We start from the raw sequence: 26,105 nt of genomic DNA, 5'->3' as shown, positions 1-26,105 counted from the left end.
TATTGACGATGAAACACAGAAATTGGATCGTAATTTACTACAAAAAGCACAATGCCGACTCAAGTACAAGAAGACTGACTCTTCTTACGGTCTATGTTTTGAACCATTCCTGTGACACTAGTTATAGATTCCGATGCTTCACTCCAGGTTTACTGTATCCCTTGGACCTTCTTATTGACGACGAAACACAGAAATTGCACCGTAATTAAATACAAAAGGCACAATGCCAATTTAAGTACAAGAAGACCGTATCTTCTAACTGTCTATGTTTTGAAACTTTTCTGTGACACTAGTTATAGATTCCGATGCTTCACTCCAGGTTTACTGTATCCCTTGGACCTTCTTATTGACGATGAAAAATAGAAATTGCATAGGAATTAAATACAAAAGCACAATGCCGACTTAAGGACAAGAAGACTGACTCTTCTTACTGACTACGATTTCAACCATTCCTGTGACACTAGTTATAGATTCCGATGCTTCACTTCAGGTTTACTGTATCCCTCTGACTTTCTTATTGACTTTGAAACACAGAAATTGTATCGGAATTAAATACAAAAGGCACAAAGCCGACTTAAGTACAAGAAGAGTGACTCTTCTTACTGACTACGTTTTCAACCATTTCTGTGACACTAGTTATAGATTCCGATGCTTCACTTCAAGGTTACTTAATCCCTCTGACCCTCTTATTGACGATGAAACACAGAAATTGCATCGGAATTAAATACAAGAGACACAATGGCGACTTAGGTACAAGAAGACTGACTCTTCTTACTGTCTACGTTTTGAACCAATCCTGTGACACTAGTTATAGATTCCGATGCTTCACTTCAGTTTTACTGTATCCCTTGGACCTTCTTATTGACGATGAAACACAAAAATTGCACCGTAATTAAATAAAAAAGGCACAATGCCAACTTAAGTACAAGAAGACAGTATCTTCTTACTGTCTATGCTTTGAACCATTCCTGTGACACTAGTTATAGATTCCGATGCTTCACTCCAGGTTTACTGTATCCCTTGGACCTTCTGATTGACGATGAAACACAGAAATTGCATAGGAATTAAATACAAAAGGCACAATGCCGACTTAAGGACAGGAAGACTGACTCTTCTTACTGACTATGATTTGAACCATTCCTGTGACACTAGTTATAGATTCCGATGCTTCACTTCAGGTTTACTGTATCCATCTGACCTTCGTATTGACGACGAAACACGGAAATTGCACCGGAATTAAATAAAAAAGGCACAATGCCGACTTAAGTACATGAAGACCGACTCTTCTTTCTGACTATGGTTTGAACCATTCCTGTGACACTAGTTATAAATTCCGATGCTTCACTTCAGGTTTACTGTATCCATCTGACCTTCGTATTGACGACGAAACACAGAAATTGCACCGGAATTAAATACAAAAAAGCAAAATGCTGACTTAAGTACATGAAGACCGACTCTTCTTACTGACAATGATATGAACCATTCCTGTGACACTAGTTATAGATTCCGATGCCTCACTCCAGCTTTACTGTATCCCTTGAACCTTCTTATTGACGATGTAACACAGAAATTGTATCGGAATTAAATACAAAAGGCACAAGGCCGACTTATGGACAAGGAGACTGACTCTTCTTACTGACTATGTTTGAACCATTCCTGTGACACTAGTTATAGATTCCGATGCTTCACTTCAGGTTTAGTGTATCCCTTAAACCTTCTTATTGCCGATGAAACACAGAAATTGCATCGGAATTAAATACAAAGGCACAATGCCGACTTAAGTACAAGAAGACTGACTCTTCCTACTGTCAATGTTTTGAACCATTCCTGTGACACTAGTTATAGATTCCGATTCTTCACTTCAGGTTTACTGTATCCCTTGGACCATCTTATTGACGATGAAACACAGATATTGCATCGGAATTAAATACAAATGGCACAATGCCGACTTAAGTACAACAAGACTGACTCTTCTTACTGACTATGTTTTGAACCATTTCTGTGACACTAGTTATGGATTCCGATGCTTCACTCTAGGTTTACTGTATCCCTTGGACCTTGTTATTGACGATTAAACACAGAAATTGTATCGGAATTAAATACAAAAGGCACAAGGCCAACTTAAGGACAAGAAGGCTGACTCTTCTTACTGACTATGTTTTGAACCATTCCTGTGACACTAGTTATAGATTCCGATGCTTCAATTCAGGTTTATTGTATCCATCTGACCATCGTATTGACGACGAAACACAGAAATTGCACCGGCATTAAATACAGAAGGCACAATGCCGACTTAAGTACATGAAGACCGACTCTTCTTACTGACTATGGTTTGAACCATTCCTGTGACACTAGTTATAAATTCCGAAGCTTCACTTCAGGTTTACTGTATCCCTCTGACCTTCTTATTGACGATGAAACACAGAAATTGCATCGGAATTAAATACAAATGGCACAATGCCGACTTAAGTACAAGAAGACTGACTCTTCCTACTGTCAATGTTTTGAACCATTCCTGTGACACTAGTTATAGATTCCGATGCTTCACTTCAGGTTTACTGTATCCCTTGGACCGTCTTATTGACGATGAAACACAGAAATTGCATCGGAATTAAATACAAATGGCACAATGCCGACTTAAGTACAAGAAGACTGACTCTTCTTACTGACTATGTTTTGAACCATTTCTGTGACACTAGTTATGGATTCCGATGCTTCACTCTAGGTTTACTGTATCCCTTGGACCTTGTTATTGACGATTAAACACAGAAATTGTATCGGAATTAAATACAAAAGGCACAAGGACAACTTAAGGACAAGAAGGCTGACTCTTCTTACTGACTATGTTTTGAACCATTCCTGTCACACTAGTTATAGATTCCGATGCTTCACTTCAGGTTTAGTGTATCGCTTGAACCTTCTTATTGACGAATAAACACAGAAATTGCATCGGAATTAAATACAAAAGGCACAATGCCGACTTAAGCACATGAAGACTGACTCTTCGTACTGTCTATGTTTTGAACCATTTCTGTGACACTAGTTATAGATTCCGATGCTACACTCCAGGTTTACTGTATCACTTGGACCTTCTTATTGACGATGAAACACAGAAATTGCATAGGAATTAAATACAAAAGGCACAATGCCGACTTAAGGACAAGAAGACTGACTCTTCTTACTGACTACGTTCTCAACCATTCCTGTGACACTAGTTATAGATTCCGATGCTTCACTTCAGGTTTACTGTTCCCTCTAACGTTCTTATTGCCGATGAAACACAGAAATTGCATCGGAATTAAATAGAAAAGGCACAATGCCGACTTCAGTACAAGAAGACTGACTCTTCTTTCTGTCTACGTTTTGAAATATTCCTGTGACGCTAGTTATAGATTCCGATGCTTCACTTCAGGTTTACTGTATCCATCTGACCTTCGTATTGACGACGAAACACAGAAATTCCACCGGAATTAAATACAAAAGGCACAATGCCGACTTAAGTACATGAAGATCGAATCTTCTTACTGACTATGGTTTGAACCATTCCTGTGACACTACTTATAGATACCGATGCTTCACTTCAGGTTTACAGTATCCCTCTGACCTTCTTATTGACGATGAAACACAGAAATTGCATCGGAATTAAATAGAAAAATCACAATGCCGACTTAAGTACAAGAATACTGAATCTTCCTACTGTCTATGTTTTGAACCATTCCTGAACCACTAGTTATAGATTCCGATGCTTGGCTTCAGGTTTACTGTATCCCTTGGACCTTCTTATTGACGATGAAACACAGAAATTGCATCGGAATTAAACACAAAAGGCACAATGCCGACTTAAGTACAAGAAGACCGACTCTTTTACTGACTATGTTTTGAACCATTCCTGTGACACTAGTTATAGATTCCGATGCTTCACTTCAGGTTTACTGTTTCCCTTGGACCTTCTTATTGACGATGAAAAACAGAAATTGCATCCGAATTAAATACAAAAGGCATAATGCCGACTTCAGTACAAAAAGACTGACTCTTCTTACTGACTATGATTTGAACCATTCTTGTGACACTAGTTATAGATTCCGATGCTTCACTTCAGGTTTACTGTATCCCTCTGACCTTCTTATTGACGATGAAACACAGAAACTGCAACGGATTTAAATAGCAAAATCACAATGCCGACTTAAGTACAAGAATACTGACTCTTCTTACTGTCTATGTTTTGAACCATTCCTGTGACACTAGTTATATATTCCGATGCTTGACTTCAGGTTTACTGTATCACTTGGACCTTCTTATTGACGATGAAACACAGAAATTGCATCGGAATTTAATACAAAAAGCACAATGCTGACTCAAGTACAAGAAGACTGACTCTTCTTACTGTCTATGCTTTGAACCATTCCTGTGACACTAGTTATTGATTCCGATGCTTCACTTCAGGTTTACTGTATCCCTCTGACCTTGTTATTGACGATGAAACACAGAAATTGCATCGGAATTAAATACAAAAGGCACATTGCCGACTTAAGGACAAGAAGACTGACTCTTCTTACTGACTATGCTTTGAACCATTTCTGTGACACTAGTTATAGATGTCGATGCTTCACTTCAGGGTTACTGTATCCCTATGATCATCTTATTGACGATGAAACACAGAAATTGCATCGGAATTAAATACAAAAGGCACAATGCCGACTTAAGTACATGAAGACTGACTCTTCTTACTGACTATGTTTTGAACCATTCCTGTGACACTAGTTATAGATTCCGATGCTTCACTTCAGGTTTACTGTATCCCTTGGACCTTCTTAATGACGATGAAACACCGTAATTGCATCGGAATTAAATACAAAAGGCACAATGCCGACTTAAGTACATGAAGACCGACTCTTTTACTGACTATGTTTTGAACCATTCCTGTGACACTAGTTATAGATTCCGATGCTTCACTTCAGGTTTACCGTTTCCCTTGGACCTTCTTATTGACGATAAAAAACAGAAATTGCATCGGAATTAAATACAAAAGGCATATTGCCGACTTAAGTACAAAAAGACTGACTCTTCTTACTGACTATGATTTGAACCATTCCTGTGACACTAGTTATAGATTCCGATGCATCACTTCAGGTTTACTGTATCCCTCTGACCTTCTTTTTGACGATGAAACACAGAAACTGCATCGGAATTAAATAGCAAAATCACAATGCCTACTTAAGTACAAGAATACTGACTCTTCTTACTGTCTATGTTTTGAACCATTCCTGTGACACTTGTTATAGATTCCGATGCTTGACTTCAGGTTTACTGTATCACTTGGACCTTCTTATTGACGATGAAACACAGAAATTGCATCGGAATTTAATACAAAAAGCACAATGCCGACTCAAGTTCAAAAAGACTGACTCTTTTTACTGTCTATGCTTTGAACCATTCCTGTGACACTAGTTATTGATTCCGATGCATCACTTCAGGTTTACTGTATCCCTCTGACCTTCTTATTGACGATGAAACACAGAAACTGCATCGGAATTAAATAGCAAAATCACAATGCCGACTTAAGTACAAGAATACTGACTCTTCTTACTGTCTATGTTTAGAACCATTTCTGTGACACTAGTTATACATGCCGATGCTTCACTTCAGGGTTACTGTATCCCTATGATCATCTTATTGACGATGTAACACAGAAATTGCATCGGAATTAAATACAAAAGGCACAATGCCGACTTAAGTACATGAAGACTGACTCTTCTTACTGACTATGCTTTGAACCATTCCTGTGACACTAGTTATAGATTCCGATGTTTCACTTCAGGTTTACTGTATCCCTTGGACCTTCTTTTTGACGATGAAACACAGAAATTGCATCGGAATTAAATACAAGAGGCACAATGCCGACTTATGTACAAGAAGACCGACTCTTCTTACTGACTATGTTATGAACCATTTCTGTGACACTAGTTATAGATTCCGATGCTTCACTTCAGGGTTACTGTATCCCTATGATCATCTTATTGACGATGGAACACAGAAATTGCATCGGAATTAAATACAAAAGGCACAATGCCGACATAAGTACATGAAGACTGACTCTTCTTACTGACTATGTTTTGAACCGTTCCTGTGACACTAGTTATAGATTCCGATACTTCACTTCAGGTTTACTGTATCCCTTGGACCTTCTTAATGACCATGAAACACAGAAATTGCATCGGAATTAATTACAAAAGGCACAATGCCGACTAAGTACATGAAGACTGACTTTTCTTACTGACTATGTTTTGAACCATTCCTGTGACGCTAGTTATAGATTCCGATGCTTCACTTCAGGTTTACTGTATCCCTCTGACCTTCTTATTGACGATGAAACACAGAAATTGCATCGGAATTAAATAGAAAAATCACAATGCCGACTATAGTACAAGAATACTGACTCTTCTTACTGTTTATGTTTTCAACCATTCCTGTGACACTAGTTATATATTCCGATGCTTGACTTGAGGTTTACTGTATCACTTGGACCTTCTTATTGACGATGAAACACAGAAATTGGATCGTAATTTAATACAAAAAGCACAATGCCGACTCAAGTACAAGAAGACTGACTCTTCTTACGGTCTATGTTTTGAACCATTCCTGTGACACTAGTTATAGATTCCGATGCTTCACTCCAGGTTTACTGTATCCCTTGGACCTTCTTATTGACGACGAAACACAGAAATTGCACCGTAATTAAATACAAAAGGCACAATGCCAATTTAAGTACAAGATGACCGTATCTTCTTACTGTCTATGTTTTGAAACTTTTCTGTGACACTAGTTATAGATTCCGATGCTTCACTCCAGGTTTACTGTATCCCTTGGACCTTCTTATTGACGATGAAAAATAGAAATTGCATAGGAATTAAATACAAAAGCACAATGCCGAATTAAGGACAAGAAGACTGACTCTTCTTACTGACTACGATTTCAACCATTCCTGTGACACTAGTTATAGATTCCGATGCTTCACTTCAGGTTTACTGTATCCCTCTGACTTTCTTATTGACGATGAAACACAGAAATTGTATCGGAATTAAATACAAAAGGCACAAAGCCGACTTAAGTACAAGAAGAGTGACTCTTCTTACTGACTACGTTTTCAACCATTTCTGTGACACTAGTTATAGAGTCCGATGCTTCACTTCAAGGTTACTTAATCCCTCTGGCCCTCTTATTGACGATGAAACACAGAAATTGCATCGGAATTAAATACAAGAGACACAATGGCGACTTAGGTACAAGAAGACTGACTCTTCATACTGTCTACGTTTTGAACCAATCCTGTGACACTAGTTATAGATTCCGATGCTTCACTTCAGGTTTACTGTATCCCTTGGACCTTCTTATTGACGATGAAACACAAAAATTGCACCGTAATTAAATAAAAAAGGCACAATGCCAACTTAAGTACAAGAAGACAGTATCTTCTTACTGTCTATGCTTTGAACCATTCCTGTGACACTAGTTATAGATTCCGATGCTTCACTCCAGGTTTACTGTATCCCTTGGACCTTCTGATTGACGATGAAACACAGAAATTGCATAGGAATTAAATACAAAAGGCACAATGCCGACTTAAGGACAGGAAGACTGACACTTCTTACTGACTATGATTTGAACCATTCCTGTGACACTAGTTATAGATTCCGATGCTTCACTTCAGGTTTACTGTATCCATCTGACCTTCGTATTGACGACGAAACACGGAAATTGCACCGGAATTAAATAAAAAAGGCACAATGCCGACTTAAGTACATGAAGACCGACTCTTCTTTCTGACTATGGTTTGAACCATTCCTGTGACACTAGTTATAAATTCCGATGCTTCACTTCAGGTTTACTGTATCCATCTGACCTTCGTATTGACGACGAAACACAGAAATTGCACCGGAATTAAATACAAAAAAGCAAAATGCTGACTTAAGTACATGAAGACCGACTCTTCTTACTGACAATGATCTGAACCATTCCTGTGACACTAGTTATAGATTCCGATGCCTCACTCCAGGTTTACTGTATCCCTTGGACCTTCTTATTGACGATGTAACACAGAAATTGTATCGGAATTAAATACAAAAGGCACAAGGCCGACTTATGGACAAGAAGACTGACTCTTCTTACTGACTATGTTTGAACCATTCCTGTGACACTAGTTATAGATTCCGATGCTTCAATTCAGGTTTATTGTATCCATCTGACCATCGTATTGACGACGAAACACAGAAATTGCACCGGAATTAAATACAGAAGGCACAATGCCGACTTAAGTACAAGAAGACTGACTCTTCCTACTGTCAATGTTTTGAACCATTCCTGTGACACTAGTTATAGATTCCGATGCTTCACTTCAGGTTTACTGTATCCCTTGGACCTTCTTATTGACGATGAAACACAGAAATTGCATCGGAATTAAATACAAATGGCACAATGCCGACTTAAGTACAACAAGACTGACTCTTCTTACTGACTATGTTTTGAACCATTTCTGTGACACTAGTTATGGATTCCGATGCTTCACTCTAGGTTTACTGTATCCCTTGGACCTTGTTATTGACGATGAAACACAGAAATTGTATCGGAATTAAACACAAAAGGCACAAGGCCAACTTAAGGACAAGAAGGCTGACTCTTCTTACTGACTATGTTTTGAACCATTCCTGTCACACTAGTTATAGATTCCGATGCTTCACTTCAGGTTTAGTGTATCGCTTGAACCTTCTTATTGACGAATAAACACAGAAATTGCATCGGAATTAAATACAAAAGGCACAATGCCGACTTAAGCACATGAAGACTGACTCTTCATACTGTCTATGTTTTGAACCATTTCTGTGACACTAGTTATAGATTCCGATGCTACACTCCAGGTTTACTGTATCCCTTGGACCTTCTTATTGACGATGAATCTTAGAAATTGCATAGGAATTAAATACAAAAGGCACAATGCCGACTTAAGGACAAGAAGACTGACTCTTCTTACTGACTACGTTCTCAACCATTCCTGTGACACTAGTTATAGATTCCGATGCTTCACTTCAGGTTTACTGTTCCCTCTAACGTTCTTATTGCCGATGAAACACAGAAATTGCATCGGAATTAAATAGAAAAGGCACAATGCCGACTTCAGTACAAGAAGACAGACTCTTCTTTCTGTCTACGTTTTGAACCATTCCTGTGACACTAGTTATAGATTCCGATGCTTCACTTCAGGTTTACTGTATCCATCTGACCTTCGTATTGACGTCGAAACACAGAAATTCCACCGGAATTAAATACAAAAGGCACAATGCCGACTTAAGTACATGAAGATCGACTCTTCTTACTGACTATGGTTTGAACCATTCCTGTGACACTACTTATAGATACCGATGCTTCACTTCAGGTTTACAGTATCCCTCTGACCTTCTTATTGACGATGAAACACAGAAAGTGCATCGGAATTAAATAGAAAAATCACAATGCCGACTTAAGTACAAGAATACTGAATCTTCTTACTGTCTATGTTTGAACCATTCCTGAACCCCTAGTTATAGATTCCGATGCTTGGCTTCAGGTTTACTGTATCCCTTGGACCTTCTTATTGACGATGAAACACAGAAATTGCATCGGAATTAAACACAAAAGGCACAATGCCGACTTAAGTACAAGAAGACCGACTCTTCTTACTGACTATGTTTTGACCATTTCTGTGACACTAGTTATAGATTCCGATGCTTCACTTCAGGGCTACTGTATCCCTATGAACATATTATTGACGATGACATACAGAAATTGCATCGGAATTAAATAGAAAAGGCACAATGCCGACTTAAGTACATGAAGACTGACTCTTCTGACTGACTATGTTTTGAACCAGTCCTGTGACACTAGTTATAGATTCCGATACGTCACTTCAGGTTTACTGTATCCCTTGGACCTTCTTAATGACGATGAAACACCGAAATTGCATCGGAATTAAATACAAAAGGCACAATGCCGACTTAAGTACATGAAGACAGACTCTTTTACTGACTATGTTTTGAACCATTCCTGTGACACTAGTTATAGGATCCGATGCTTCACTTCAGGTTTACTGTTTCCCTTGGACCTTCTTATTGACGATGAAAAACAGAAATTGCATCCGAATTAAATACAAAAGGCATAATGCCGACTTCAGTACAAAAAGACTGACTCTTCTTACTGACTATGATTTGAACCATTCCTGTGACACTAGTTATAGATTCCGATGCTTCACTTCAGGTTAACTGTATCCCTCTGACCTTCTTATTGACGATGAAACACAGAAACTGCAACGGAAATAAATAGCAAAATCACAATGCCGACTTAAGTACAAGAATACTGACTCTTCTTACTGTCTATGTTTTGAACCATTCCTGTGACACTAGTTATATATTCCGATGCTTGACTTCAGGTTTACTGTATCACTTGGACCTTCTTATTGACGATGAAACACAGAAATTGCATCGGAATTTAATACAAAAAGCACAATGCCGACTCAAGTACAAGAAGACTGACTCTTCTTACTGTCTATGCTTTGAACCATTCCTGTGACACTAGTTATTGATTCCGATGCTTCACTTCAGGTTTACTGTATCCCTCTGACCTTGTTATTGACGATGAAACACAGAAATTGCATCGGAATTAAATACAAAAAGCACAATGCCGACTTAAGTACAAGAAGACTGACTCTTCTTACTGACTATGCTTTGAACCATATCTGTGACACTAGTTATAGATGTCGATGCTTCACTTCAGGTTTACTGTATCCCTTGGACCTTCTTAATGACGATGAAACACAGAAAAAGCATCGGAATTAAATACAAAAGGCACAATGCCGACTTAAGTACATGAAGACCGACTCTTTTACTGACTATGTTTTGAACCATTCCTGTGACACTAGTTATAGATTCCGATGCTTCACTTCAGGTTTACTGTTTCCCTTGGACCTTCTTATTGACGATAAAAAACAGAAATTGCATCGGAATTAAATACAAAAGGCATAATGCCGACTTAAGTCCAAAAAGACTGACTCTTCTTACTGACTATGATTTGAACCATTCCTGTGACACTAGTTATAGATTCCGATGCATCACTTCAGGTTTACTGTATCCCTCTGACCTTCTTATTGACGATGAAACACAGAAACTGCATCGGAATTAAATAGCAAAATCACAATGCCGACTTAAGTACAAGAATACTGACTCTTCTTACTGTCTATGTTTGAACCATTCCTGTGACACTAGTTATAGATTCCGATGCTTGACTTCAGGTTTACTGTATCCCTTGGACCTTCTTATTGACGATGAAACACAGAAATTGCATCGGCATTAAATACAAATGGCACAATGCCGACTTAAGTACAACAAGACTGACTCTTCTTACTGACTATGTTTTGAACCATTTCTGTGACACTAGTTATAGATTCCGATGCTTCACTCTAGGTTTACTGTATCCCTTGGACCTTGTTATTGACGATTAAACACAGAAATTGTATCGGAATTAAATACAAAAGGCACAAGGCCAACTTAAGGACAAGAAGGCTGACTCTTCTTACTGACTATGTTTTGAACCATTCCTGTGACACTAGTTATAGATTCCGATGCTTCAATTCAGGTTTATTGTATACATCTGACCATCGTATTGACGACGAAACACAGAAATTGCACCGGAATTAAATACAGAAGGCACAATGCCGACTTAAGTACATGAAGACCGTCTCTTCTTACTGACTATGGTTTGAACCATTCCTGTGACACTAGTTATAAATTCCGAAGCTTCACTTCAGGTTTACTGTATCCCTCTGACCTTCTTATTGACGATAAAACACAGAAATTGCATCGGAATTAAATACAAAAGGCACAATGCCGACTAAAGTACAAGAAGACTGACTCTTCCTACTGTCAATGTTTTGAACCATTCCTGTGACACTAGTTATAGATTCCGATGCTTCACTTCAGGTTTACTGTATCCCTTGGACCTTCTTATTGACGATGAAACACAGAAATTGCATCGGAATTAAATACAAATGGCACAATGCCGACTTAAGTACAACAAGACTGACTCTTCTTACTGACTATGTTTTGAACCATTTCTGTGACACTAGTTATGGATTCCGATGCTTCACTCTAGGTTTACTGTATCCCTTGGACCTTGATATTGACGATTAAAGACAGAAATCGTATCGGAATTAAATACAAAAGGCACAAGGCCAACTTAAGGACAAGAAGGCTGACTCTTCTTACTGACTATGTTTTGAACCATTCCTGTCACACTAGTTATAGATTCCGATGCTTCACTTCAGGTTTAGTGTATCGCTTGAACCTTCTTATTGACGAATAAACACAGAAATTGCATCGGAATTAAATACAAAAGGCACAATGACGACTTAAGCACATGAAGACTGACTCTTCGTACTGTCTATGTTTTGAACCATTTCTGTGACACTAGTTATAGATTCCGATGCTACACTCCAGGTTTACTGTATCCCTTGGACCTTCTTATTGACGATGAAACACAGAAATTGCATAGGAATTAAATACAAAAGGCACAATGCCGACTTAAGGACAAGAAGACTGACTCTTCTTACTGACTACGTTCTCAACCATTCCTGTGACACTAGTTATAGATTCCGATGCTTCACTTCAGGTTTACTGTTCCCTCTAACGTTCTTATTGCCGATGAAACACCGAAATTGCATCGGAACTAAATAGAAAAGGCACAATGCCGACTTCAGTACAAGAAGACTGACTCTTCTTTCTGTCTACGTTTTCAACCATTCCTGTGACACTAGTTATAGATTCCGATGCTTCACTTCAGGTTTACTGTATCCATCTGACCTTCGTATTGACGACGAAACACAGAAATTCCACCGGAATTAAATACAAAAGGCACAATGCCGACTTAAGTACATGAAGATCGACTCTTCTTACTGACTATGGTTTGAACCATTCCTGTGACACTACTTATAGATACCGATGCTTCACTTCAGGTTTACAGTATCCCTCTGACCTTCTTATTGACGATGAAACACAGAAATTGCATCGGAATTAAATAGAAAAATCACAATGCCGACTTAAGTACAAGAATACTGAATCTTCTTACTGTCTATGTTTTGAACCATTCCTGAACCACTAGTTATAGATTCCGATGCTTGGCTTCAGGTTTACTGTATCCCTTGGATCTTCTTATTGACGATGAAACACAGAAATTGCATCGGAATTTAACACAAAAGGCACAATGCCGACTTAAGTACAAGAAGACCGACTCTTCTTACTGACTATGTTTTGACCATTTCTGTGACACTAGTTATAGATTCCGATGCTTCACTTCAGGGCTACTGTATCCCTATGAACATCTTATTGACGATGAAATACAGAAATTGCATCGGAATTAAATAGAAAAGGCACAATGCCGACTTAAGTACATGAAGACTGACTCTTCTGACTGACTATGTTTTGAACCAGTCCTGTGACACTAGTCATAGATTCCGATACGTCACTTCAGGTTTACTGTATCTCTTGGACCTTCTTAATGACGATGAAACACCGAAATTGCATCGGAATTAAATACAAAAGGCACAATGCCGACTTAAGTACATGAAGACAGACTCTTTTACTGACTATGTTTTGAACCATTCCTGTGACACTAGTTATAGATTCCGATGCTTCACTTCAGGTTTACTGTTTCCCTTGGACCTTCTTATTGACGATGAAAAACCGAAATTGCATCCGAATTAAATACAAAAGGCATAATGCCGACTTCAGTACAAAAAGACTGACTCTTCTTACTGACTATGATTTGAACCATTCCTGTGACACTAGTTATAGATTCCGATGCTTCACTTCAGGTTTACTGTATCCCTCTGACCTTCTTATTGACGATGAAACACAGAAACTGCAACGGAATTAAATAGCAAAATCGCAATGCCGACTTAAGTACAAGAATACTGACTCTTCTTACTGTCTATGTTTTGAACCATTCCTGTGACACTAGTTATATATTCCGATGCTTGACTTCAGGTTTACTGTATCACTTGGACCTTCTTATTGACGATGAAACACAGAAATTGCATCGGAATTTAATACAAAAAGCACAATGCCGACTCAAGTACAAGAAGACTGACTCTTCTTACTGTCTATGCTTTGAACCATTCCTGTGACACTAGTTATTGATTCCGATGCTTCACTTGAGGTTTACTGTATCCCTCTGACCTTGTTATTGACGATGAAACACAGAAATTGCATCGGAATTAAATACAAAATGCACAATGCCGACTTAAGTACAAGAAGACTGACTCTTCTTACTGACTATGCTTTGAACCATTTCTGTGACACTAGTTATAGATGTCGATGCTTCACTTCAGGGTTACTGTATCCCTATGATCATCTTATTGACGATGAAACACAGAAATTGCATCGGAATTAAATACAAAAGGCACAATGCCGACTTAAGTACATGAAGACTGACTCTTCTTACTGACTATGTTTTGAACCATTCCTGTGACACTAGTTATAGATTCCGATGCATCACTTCAGGTTTACTGTATCCCTTGGACCTTCTTAATGACGATGAAACACAGAAATTGCTTCGGAATTAAATACAAAAGGCACAATGCCGACTTAAGTACATGAAGACCGACTCTTTTACTGACTATGTTTTGAACCTTTCCTGTGACACTAGTTATAGATTCCGATGCTTCACTTCAGGTTTACTGTTTCCCTTGGACCATCTTATTGACGATAAAAAACAGAAATTGCATCGGAATTAAATACAAAAGGCATAATGCCGACTTAAGTACAAAAAGACTGACTCTTCTTACTGACTATGATTTGAACCATTCCTGTGACACTAGTTATAGATTCCGATGCATCACTTCAGGTTTACTGTATCCCTCTGACCTTCTTATTGACGATGAAACACAGAAACTGCATCGGAATTAAATAGCAAAATCACAATGCCGACTTAAGTACAAGAATACTGACTCTTCTTACTGTCTATGTTTGAACCATTCCTGTGACACTAGTTATAGATTCCGATGCTTGACTTCAGGTTTACTGTATCACTTGGACCTTCTAATTGACGATGAAACACAGAAATTGCATCGGAATTTAATACAAAAAGCACAATGCCGACTCAAGTTCAAGAAGACTGACTCTTTTTACTGTCTATGCTTTGAACCATTCCTGTGACACTAGTTATTGATTCCGATGCTCCACTTCAGGTTTACTGTATCCCTCTGACCTTCTTATTTTCGATGAAACACAGAAATTGCATCGGAATTAAATACAAAAGGCACAATGCCGACTTGAGTACAAGAAGACTGACTCTTCTTACTGACTATGCTTTGAACCATTTCTGTGACACTAGTTATAGATGCCGATGCTTCACTTCAGGGTTACTGTATCCCTAAGATCATCTTATTGACGATGAAACACAGAAATTGCATCGGAATTAAATACAAAAGGCACAATGCCGACTTCAGTACATGAAGACTGACTCTTCTTACTGACTATGTTTTGAACCATTCCTGTGACACTAGTTATAGATTCCGATGTTTCACTTCAGGTTTACTGTATCCCTTGGACCTTCTTAATGACGACGAAACACAGAAATTGCGTCGGAATTAAATACGAAAGGCACAATGCCGACTTAAGTACAAAGAGACTGACACTTCTTACTGACTATGTTTTGAACCATTCCTGTGACACTAGTTATAGATTCCGATGCTTCACTTCAGGTTTACTGTACCCTTGGACCTTCTTATTAATGATGAAACACAGAAATTGCATCGGAATTAAATACAAAAGGCACAATGCTGACTTAAGTAAAACAAAACTGTATCTAGAATGAGATTTTCACTCTGCAGCGGAGTGTGCGCTGATATGAAACTTCCTGGCAGATTAAAACTGTGTGCCCGACCGAGACTCGAACTCGGGACCTTTGCCTTTCGCGGGCAAGTGCTCTACCAACTGAGCTACCGAAGCACGACTCACGCCCGGTACCCACAGCTTTACTTCTGCCAGTACCTCGTCTCCTACCTTCCAAACTTTACAGAAGCTCTCCTGCGAACCTTGCAGAACTAGCACTCCTGAAAGAAAGGATATTGCGGAGACATGGCTTAGCCACAGCCTGGGGGATGTTTCCAGAATGAGATTTTCACTCTGCAGCGGAGTGTGCGCTGATATGAAACTTCCTGGCAGATTAAAACTGTGTGCCCGACCGAGACTCGAACTCGGGACCTTTGCCTTTCGCGGGCAAGTGCTCTACCAACTGAGCTACCGAAGCACGACTCACGCCCGGTACCCACAGCTTTACTTCTGCCAGTACCTCGTCTCCTACCTTCCAAACTTTACAGAAGCTCTCCTGCGAACCTTGCAGAACTAGCACTCCTGAAAGAAAGGATATTGCGGAGACATGGCTTAGCCACAGCCTGGGGGATGTTTCCAGAATGAGATTTTCACTCTGCAGCGGAGTGTGCGCTGATATTAAACTTCCTGGCAGATTAAAACTGTGTGCCCGACCGAGACTCGAACTCGGGACCTTTGCCTTTCGCGGGCAAGTGCTCTACCAACTGAGCTACCGAAGCACGACTCACGCCCGGTACCCACAGCTTTACTTCTGCCAGTACCTCGTCTCCTACCTTCCAAACTTTACAGAAGCTCTCCTGCGAACCTTGCAGAACTAGCACTCCTGAAAGAAAGGATATTGCGGAGACATGGCTTAGCCACAGCCTGGGGGATGTTTCCAGAATGAGATTTTCACTCTGCAGCGGAGTGTGCGCTGATATGAAACTTCCTGGCAGATTAAAACTGTGTGCCCGACCGAGACTCGAACTCGGGACCTTTGCCTTTCGCGGGCAAGTGCTCTACCAACTGAGCTACCGAAGCACGACTCACGCCCGGTACCCACAGCTTTACTTCTGCCAGTACCTCGTCTCCTACCTTCCAAACTTTACAGAAGCTCTCCTGCGAACCTTGCAGAACTAGCACTCCTGAAAGAAAGGATATTGCGGAGACATGGCTTAGCCACAGCCTGGGGGATGTTTCCAGAATGAGATTTTCACTCTGCAGCGGAGTGTGCGCTGATATGAAACTTCCTGGCAGATTAAAACTGTGTGCCCGACCGAGACTCGAACTCGGGACCTTTGCCTTTCGCGGGCAAGTGCTCTACCAACTGAGCTACCGAAGCACGACTCACGCCCGGTACCCACAGCTTTACTTCTGCCAGTACCTCGTCTCCTACCTTCCAAACTTTACAGAAGCTCTCCTGCGAACCTTGCAGAACTAGCACTCCTGAAAGAAAGGATATTGCGGAGACATGGCTTAGCCACAGCCTGGGGGATGTTTCCAGAATGAGATTTTCACTCTGCAGCGGAGTGTGCGCTGATATGAAACTTCCTGGCAGATTAAAACTGTGTGCCCGACCGAGACTCGAACTCGGGACCTTTGCCTTTCGCGGGCAAGTGCTCTACCAACTGAGCTACCGAAGCACGACTCACGCCCGGTACCCACAGCTTTACTTCTGCCAGTACCTCGTCTCCTACCTTCCAAACTTTACAGAAGCTCTCCTGCGAACCTTGCAGAACTAGCACTCCTGAAAGAAAGGATATTGCGGAGACATGGCTTAGCCACAGCCTGGGGGATGTTTCCAGAATGAGATTTTCACTCTGCAGCGGAGTGTGCGCTGATATGAAACTTCCTGGCAGATTAAAACTGTGTGCCCGACCGAGACTCGAACTCGGGACCTTTGCCTTTCGCGGGCAAGTGCTCTACCAACTGAGCTACCGAAGCACGACTCACGCCCGGTACCCACAGCTTTACTTCTGCCAGTACCTCGTCTCCTACCTTCCAAACTTTACAGAAGCTCTCCTGCGAACCTTGCAGAACTAGCACTCCTGAAAGAAAGGATATTGCGGAGACATGGCTTAGCCACAGCCTGGGGGATGTTTCCAGAATGAGATTTTCACTCTGCAGCGGAGTGTGCGCTGATATGAAACTTCCTGGCAGATTAAAACTGTGTGCCCGACCGAGACTCGAACTCGGGACCTTTGCCTTTCGCGGGCAAGTGCTCTACCAACTGAGCTACCGAAGCACGACTCACGCCCGGTACCCACAGCTTTACTTCTGCCAGTACCTCGTCTCCTACCTTCCAAACTTTACAGAAGCTCTCCTGCGAACCTTGCAGAACTAGCACTCCTGAAAGAAAGGATATTGCGGAGACATGGCTTAGCCACAGCCTGGGGGATGTTTCCAGAATGAGATTTTCACTCTGCAGCGGAGTGTGCGCTGATATGAAACTTCCTGGCAGATTAAAACTGTGTGCCCGACCGAGACTCGAACTCGGGACCTTTGCCTTTCGCGGGCAAGTGCTCTACCAACTGAGCTACCGAAGCACGACTCACGCCCGGTACCCACAGCTTTACTTCTGCCAGTACCTCGTCTCCTACCTTCCAAACTTTACAGAAGCTCTCCTGCGAACCTTGCAGAACTAGCACTCCTGAAAGAAAGGATATTGCGGAGACATGGCTTAGCCACAGCCTGGGGGATGTTTCCAGAATGAGATTTTCACTCTGCAGCGGAGTGTGCGCTGATATGAAACTTCCTGGCAGATTAAAACTGTGTGCCCGACCGAGACTCGAACTCGGGACCTTTGCCTTTCGCGGGCAAGTGCTCTACCAACTGAGCTACCGAAGCACGACTCACGCCCGGTACCCACAGCTTTACTTCTGCCAGTACCTCGTCTCCTACCTTCCAAACTTTACAGAAGCTCTCCTGCGAACCTTGCAGAACTAGCACTCCTGAAAGAAAGGATATTGCGGAGACATGGCTTAGCCACAGCCTGGGGGATGTTTCCAGAATGAGATTTTCACTCTGCAGCGGAGTGTGCGCTGATATGAAACTTCCTGGCAGATTAAAACTGTGTGCCCGACCGAGACTCGAACTCGGGACCTTTGCCTTTCGCGGGCAAGTGCTCTACCAACTGAGCTACCGAAGCACGACTCACGCCCGGTACCCACAGCTTTACTTCTGCCAGTACCTCGTCTCCTACCTTCCAAACTTTACAGAAGCTCTCCTGCGAACCTTGCAGAACTAGCACTCCTGAAAGAAAGGATATTGCGGAGACATGGCTTAGCCACAGCCTGGGGGATGTTTCCAGAATGAGATTTTCACTCTGCAGCGGAGTGTGCGCTGATATGAAACTTCCTGGCAGATTAAAACTGTGTGCCCGACCGAGACTCGAACTCGGGACCTTTGCCTTTCGCGGGCAAGTGCTCTACCAACTGAGCTACCGAAGCACGACTCACGCCCGGTACCCACAGCTTTACTTCTGCCAGTACCTCGTCTCCTACCTTCCAAACTTTACAGAAGCTCTCCTGCGAACCTTGCAGAACTAGCACTCCTGAAAGAAAGGATATTGCGGAGACATGGCTTAGCCACAGCCTGGGGGATGTTTCCAGAATGAGATTTTCACTCTGCAGCGGAGTGTGCGCTGATATGAAACTTCCTGGCAGATTAAAACTGTGTGCCCGACCGAGACTCGAACTCGGGACCTTTGCCTTTCGCGGGCAAGTGCTCTACCAACTGAGCTACCGAAGCACGACTCACGCCCGGTACCCACAGCTTTACTTCTGCCAGTACCTCGTCTCCTACCTTCCAAACTTTACAGAAGCTCTCCTGCGAACCTTGCAGAACTAGCACTCCTGAAAGAAAGGATATTGCGGAGACATGGCTTAGCCACAGCCTGGGGGATGTTTCCAGAATGAGATTTTCACTCTGCAGCGGAGTGTGCGCTGATATGAAACTTCCTGGCAGATTAAAACTGTGTGCCCGACCGAGACTCGAACTCGGGACCTTTGCCTTTCGCGGGCAAGTGCTCTACCAACTGAGCTACCGAAGCACGACTCACGCCCGGTACCCACAGCTTTACTTCTGCCAGTACCTCGTCTCCTACCTTCCAAACTTTACAGAAGCTCTCCTGCGAACCTTGCAGAACTAGCACTCCTGAAAGAAAGGATATTGCGGAGACATGGCTTAGCCACAGCCTGGGGGATGTTTCCAGAATGAGATTTTCACTCTGCAGCGGAGTGTGCGCTGATATGAAACTTCCTGGCAGATTAAAACTGTGTGCCCGACCGAGACTCGAACTCGGGACCTTTGCCTTTCGCGGGCAAGTGCTCTACCAACTGAGCTACCGAAGCACGACTCACGCCCGGTACCCACAGCTTTACTTCTGCCAGTACCTCGTCTCCTACCTTCCAAACTTTACAGAAGCTCTCCTGCGAACCTTGCAGAACTAGCACTCCTGAAAGAAAGGATATTGCGGAGACATGGCTTAGCCACAGCCTGGGGGATGTTTCCAGAATGAGATTTTCACTCTGCAGCGGAGTGTGCGCTGATATGAAACTTCCTGGCAGATTAAAACTGTGTGCCCGACCGAGACTCGAACTCGGGACCTTTGCCTTTCGCGGGCAAGTGCTCTACCAACTGAGCTACCGAAGCACGACTCACGCCCGGTACCCACAGCTTTACTTCTGCCAGTACCTCGTCTCCTACCTTCCAAACTTTACAGAAGCTCTCCTGCGAACCTTGCAGAACTAGCACTCCTGAAAGAAAGGATATTGCGGAGACATGGCTTAGCCACAGCCTGGGGGATGTTTCCAGAATGAGATTTTCACTCTGCAGCGGAGTGTGCGCTGATATGAAACTTCCTGGCAGATTAAAACTGTGTGCCCGACCGAGACTCGAACTCGGGACCTTTGCCTTTCGCGGGCAAGTGCTCTACCAACTGAGCTACCGAAGCACGACTCACGCCCGGTACCCACAGCTTTACTTCTGCCAGTACCTCGTCTCCTACCTTCCAAACTTTACAGAAGCTCTCCTGCGAACCTTGCAGAACTAGCACTCCTGAAAGAAAGGATATTGCGGAGACATGGCTTAGCCACAGCCTGGGGGATGTTTCCAGAATGAGATTTTCACTCTGCAGCGGAGTGTGCGCTGATATGAAACTTCCTGGCAGATTAAAACTGTGTGCCCGACCGAGACTCGAACTCGGGACCTTTGCCTTTCGCGGGCAAGTGCTCTACCAACTGAGCTACCGAAGCACGACTCACGCCCGGTACCCACAGCTTTACTTCTGCCAGTACCTCGTCTCCTACCTTCCAAACTTTACAGAAGCGCTCCTGCGAACCTTGCAGAACTAGCACTCCTGAAAGAAAGGATATTGCGGAGACATGGCTTAGCCACAGCCTGGGGGATGTTTCCAGAATGAGATTTTCACTCTGCAGCGGAGTGTGCGCTGATATGAAACTTCCTGGCAGATTAAAACTGTGTGCCCGACCGAGACTCGAACTCGGGACCTTTGCCTTTCGCGGGCAAGTGCTCTACCAACTGAGCTACCGAAGCACGACTCACGCCCGGTACCCACAGCTTTACTTCTGCCAGTACCTCGTCTCCTACCTTCCAAACTTTACAGAAGCTCTCCTGCGAACCTTGCAGAACTAGCACTCCTGAAAGAAAGGATATTGCGGAGACATGGCTTAGCCACAGCCTGGGGGATGTTTCCAGAATGAGATTTTCACTCTGCAGCGGAGTGTGCGCTGATATGAAACTTCCTGGCAGATTAAAACTGTGTGCCCGACCGAGACTCGAACTCGGGACCTTTGCCTTTCGCGGGCAAGTGCTCTACCAACTGAGCTACCGAAGCACGACTCACGCCCGGTACCCACAGCTTTACTTCTGCCAGTACCTCGTCTCCTACCTTCCAAACTTTACAGAAGCTCTCCTGCGAACCTTGCAGAACTAGCACTCCTGAAAGAAAGGATATTGCGGAGACATGGCTTAGCCACAGCCTGGGGGATGTTTCCAGAATGAGATTTTCACTCTGCAGCGGAGTGTGCGCTGATATGAAACTTCCTGGCAGATTAAAACTGTGTGCCCGACCGAGACTCGAACTCGGGACCTTTGCCTTTCGCGGGCAAGTGCTCTACCAACTGAGCTACCGAAGCACGACTCACGCCCGGTACCCACAGCTTTACTTCTGCCAGTACCTCGTCTCCTACCTTCCAAACTTTACAGAAGCTCTCCTGCGAACCTTGCAGAACTAGCACTCCTGAAAGAAAGGATATTGCGGAGACATGGCTTAGCCACAGCCTGGGGGATGTTTCCAGAATGAGATTTTCACTCTGCAGCGGAGTGTGCGCTGATATGAAACTTCCTGGCAGATTAAAACTGTGTGCCCGACCGAGACTCGAACTCGGGACCTTTGCCTTTCGCGGGCAAGTGCTCTACCAACTGAGCTACCGAAGCACGACTCACGCCCGGTACCCACAGCTTTACTTCTGCCAGTACCTCGTCTCCTACCTTCCAAACTTTACAGAAGCTCTCCTGCGAACCTTGCAGAACTAGCACTCCTGAAAGAAAGGATATTGCGGAGACATGGCTTAGCCACAGCCTGGGGGATGTTTCCAGAATGAGATTTTCACTCTGCAGCGGAGTGTGCGCTGATATGAAACTTCCTGGCAGATTAAAACTGTGTGCCCGACCGAGACTCGAACTCGGGACCTTTGCCTTTCGCGGGCAAGTGCTCTACCAACTGAGCTACCGAAGCACGACTCACGCCCGGTACCCACAGCTTTACTTCTGCCAGTACCTCGTCTCCTACCTTCCAAACTTTACAGAAGCTCTCCTGCGAACCTTGCAGAACTAGCACTCCTGAAAGAAAGGATATTGCGGAGACATGGCTTAGCCACAGCCTGGGGGATGTTTCCAGAATGAGATTTTCACTCTGCAGCGGAGTGTGCGCTGATATGAAACTTCCTGGCAGATTAAAACTGTGTGCCCGACCGAGACTCGAACTCGGGACCTTTGCCTTTCGCGGGCAAGTGCTCTACCAACTGAGCTACCGAAGCACGACTCACGCCCGGTACCCACAGCTTTACTTCTGCCAGTACCTCGTCTCCTACCTTCCACTTGCCCGCGAAAGGCAAAGGTCCCGAGTTCGAGTCTCGGTCGGGCACACAGTTTTAATCTGCCAGGAAGTTTCATATCAGCGCACACTCCGCTGCAGAGTGAAAATCTCATTCTGGAAACATCCCCCAGGCTGTGGCTAAGCCATGTCTCCGCAATATCCTTTCTTTCAGGAGTGCTAGTTCTGCAAGGTTCGCAGGAGAGCTTCTGTAAAGTTTGGAAGGTAGGAGACGAGGTACTGGCAGAAGTAAAGCTGTGGGTACCGGGCGTGAGTCGTGCTTCGGTAGCTCAGTTGGTAGAGCACTTGCCCGCGAAAGGCAAAGGTCCCGAGTTCGAGTCTCGGTCGGGCACACAGTTTTAATCTGCCAGGAAGTTTCATATCAGCGCACACTCCGCTGCAGAGTGAAAATCTCATTCTGGAAACATCCCCCAGGCTGTGGCTAAGCCATGTCTCCGCAATATCCTTTCTTTCAGGAGTGCTAGTTCTGCAAGGTTCGCAGGAGAGCTTCTGTAAAGTTTGGAAGGTAGGAGACGAGGTACTGGCAGAAGTAAAGCTGTGGGTACCGGGCGTGAGTCGTGCTTCGGTAGCTCAGTTGGTAGAGCACTTGCCCGCGAAAGGCAAAGGTCCCGAGTTCGAGTCTCGGTCGGGCACACAGTTTTAATCTGCCAGGAAGTTTCATATCAGCGCACACTCCGCTGCAGAGTGAAAATCTCATTCTGGAAACATCCCCCAGGCTGTGGCTAAGCCATGTCTCCGCAATATCCTTTCTTTCAGGAGTGCTAGTTCTGCAAGGTTCGCAGGAGAGCTTCTGTAAAGTTTGGAAGGTAGGAGACGAGGTACTGGCAGAAGTAAAGCTGTGGGTACCGGGCGTGAGTCGTGCTTCGGTAGCTCAGTTGGTAGAGCACTTGCCCGCGAAAGGCAAAGGTCCCGAGTTCGAGTCTCGGTCGGGCACACAGTTTTAATCTGCCAGGAAGTTTCATATCAGCGCACACTCCGCTGCAGAGTGAAAATCTCATTCTGGAAACATCCCCCAGGCTGTGGCTAAGCCATGTCTCCGCAATATCCTTTCTTTCAGGAGTGCTAGTTCTGCAAGGTTCGCAGGAGAGCTTCTGTAAAGTTTGGAAGGTAGGAGACGAGGTACTGGCAGAAGTAAAGCTGTGGGTACCGGGCGTGAGTCGTGCTTCGGTAGCTCAGTTGGTAGAGCACTTGCCCGCGAAAGGCAAAGGTCCCGAGTTCGAGTCTCGGTCGGGCACACAGTTTTAATCTGCCAGGAAGTTTCATATCAGCGCACACTCCGCTGCAGAGTGAAAATCTCATTCTGGAAACATCCCCCAGGCTGTGGCTAAGCCATGTCTCCGCAATATCCTTTCTTTCAGGAGTGCTAGTTCTGCAAGGTTCGCAGGAGAGCTTCTGTAAAGTTTGGAAGGTAGGAGACGAGGTACTGGCAGAAGTAAAGCTGTGGGTACCGGGCGTGAGTCGTGCTTCGGTAGCTCAGTTGGTAGAGCACTTGCCCGCGAAAGGCAAAGGTCCCGAGTTCGAGTCTCGGTCGGGCACACAGTTTTAATCTGCCAGGAAGTTTCATATCAGCGCACACTCCGCTGCAGAGTGAAAATCTCATTCTGGAAACATCCCCCAGGCTGTGGCTAAGCCATGTCTCCGCAATATCCTTTCTTTCAGGAGTGCTAGTTCTGCAAGGTTCGCAGGAGAGCTTCTGTAAAGTTTGGAAGGTAGGAGACGAGGTACTGGCAGAAGTAAAGCTGTGGGTACCGGGCGTGAGTCGTGCTTCGGTAGCTCAGTTGGTAGAGCACTTGCCCGCGAAAGGCAAAGGTCCCGAGCTCGAGTCTCGGTCGGGCACACAGTTTTAATCTGCCAGGAAGTTTCATATCAGCGCACACTCCGCTGCAGAGTGAAAATCTCATTCTGGAAACATCCCCCAGGCTGTGGCTAAGCCATGTCTCCGCAATATCCTTTCTTTCAGGAGTGCTAGTTCTGCAAGGTTCGCAGGAGAGCTTCTGTAAAGTTTGGAAGGTAGGAGACGAGGTACTGGCAGAAGTAAAGCTGTGGGTACCGGGCGTGAGTCGTGCTTCGGTAGCTCAGTTGGTAGAGCACTTGCCCGCGAAAGGCAAAGGTCCCGAGTTCGAGTCTCGGTCGGGCACACAGTTTTAATCTGCCAGGAAGTTTCATATCAGCGCACACTCCGCTGCAGAGTGAAAATCTCATTCTGGAAACATCCCCCAGGCTGTGGCTAAGCCATGTCTCCGCAATATCCTTTCTTTCAGGAGTGCTAGTTCTGCAAGGTTCGCAGGAGAGCTTCTGTAAAGTTTGGAAGGTAGGAGACGAGGTACTGGCAGAAGTAAAGCTGTGGGTACCGGGCGTGAGTCGTGCTTCGGTAGCTCAGTTGGTAGAGCACTTGCCCGCGAAAGGCAAAGGTCCCGAGTTCGAGTCTCGGTCGGGCACACAGTTTTAATCTGCCAGGAAGTTTCATATCAGCGCACACTCCGCTGCAGAGTGAAAATCTCATTCTGGAAACATCCCCCAGGCTGTGGCTAAGCCATGTCTCCGCAATATCCTTTCTTTCAGGAGTGCTAGTTCTGCAAGGTTCGCAGGAGAGCTTCTGTAAAGTTTGGAAGGTAGGAGACGAGGTACTGGCAGAAGTAAAGCTGTGGGTACCGGGCGTGAGTCGTGCTTCGGTAGCTCAGTTGGTAGAGCACTTGCCCGCGAAAGGCAAAGGTCCCGAGTTCGAGTCTCGGTCGGGCACACAGTTTTAATCTGCCAGGAAGTTTCATATCAGCGCACACTCCGCTGCAGAGTGAAAATCTCATTCTGGAAACATCCCCCAGGCTGTGGCTAAGCCATGTCTCCGCAATATCCTTTCTTTCAGGAGTGCTAGTTCTGCAAGGTTCGCAGGAGAGCTTCTGTAAAGTTTGGAAGGTAGGAGACGAGGTACTGGCAGAAGTAAAGCTGTGGGTACCGGGCGTGAGTCGTGCTTCGGTAGCTCAGTTGGTAGAGCACTTGCCCGCGAAAGGCAAAGGTCCCGAGTTCGAGTCTCGGTCGGGCACACAGTTTTAATCTGCCAGGAAGTTTCATATCAGCGC

The sequence above is a fragment of the Schistocerca serialis genome, chromosome 12 (assembly GCF_023864345.2).
Source record: "Schistocerca serialis cubense isolate TAMUIC-IGC-003099 chromosome 12, iqSchSeri2.2, whole genome shotgun sequence".
NCBI classification, from domain to species: Eukaryota; Metazoa; Arthropoda; class Insecta; order Orthoptera; family Acrididae; genus Schistocerca; species Schistocerca serialis.
Note: the sequence above shows the minus strand (reverse complement) of the source record.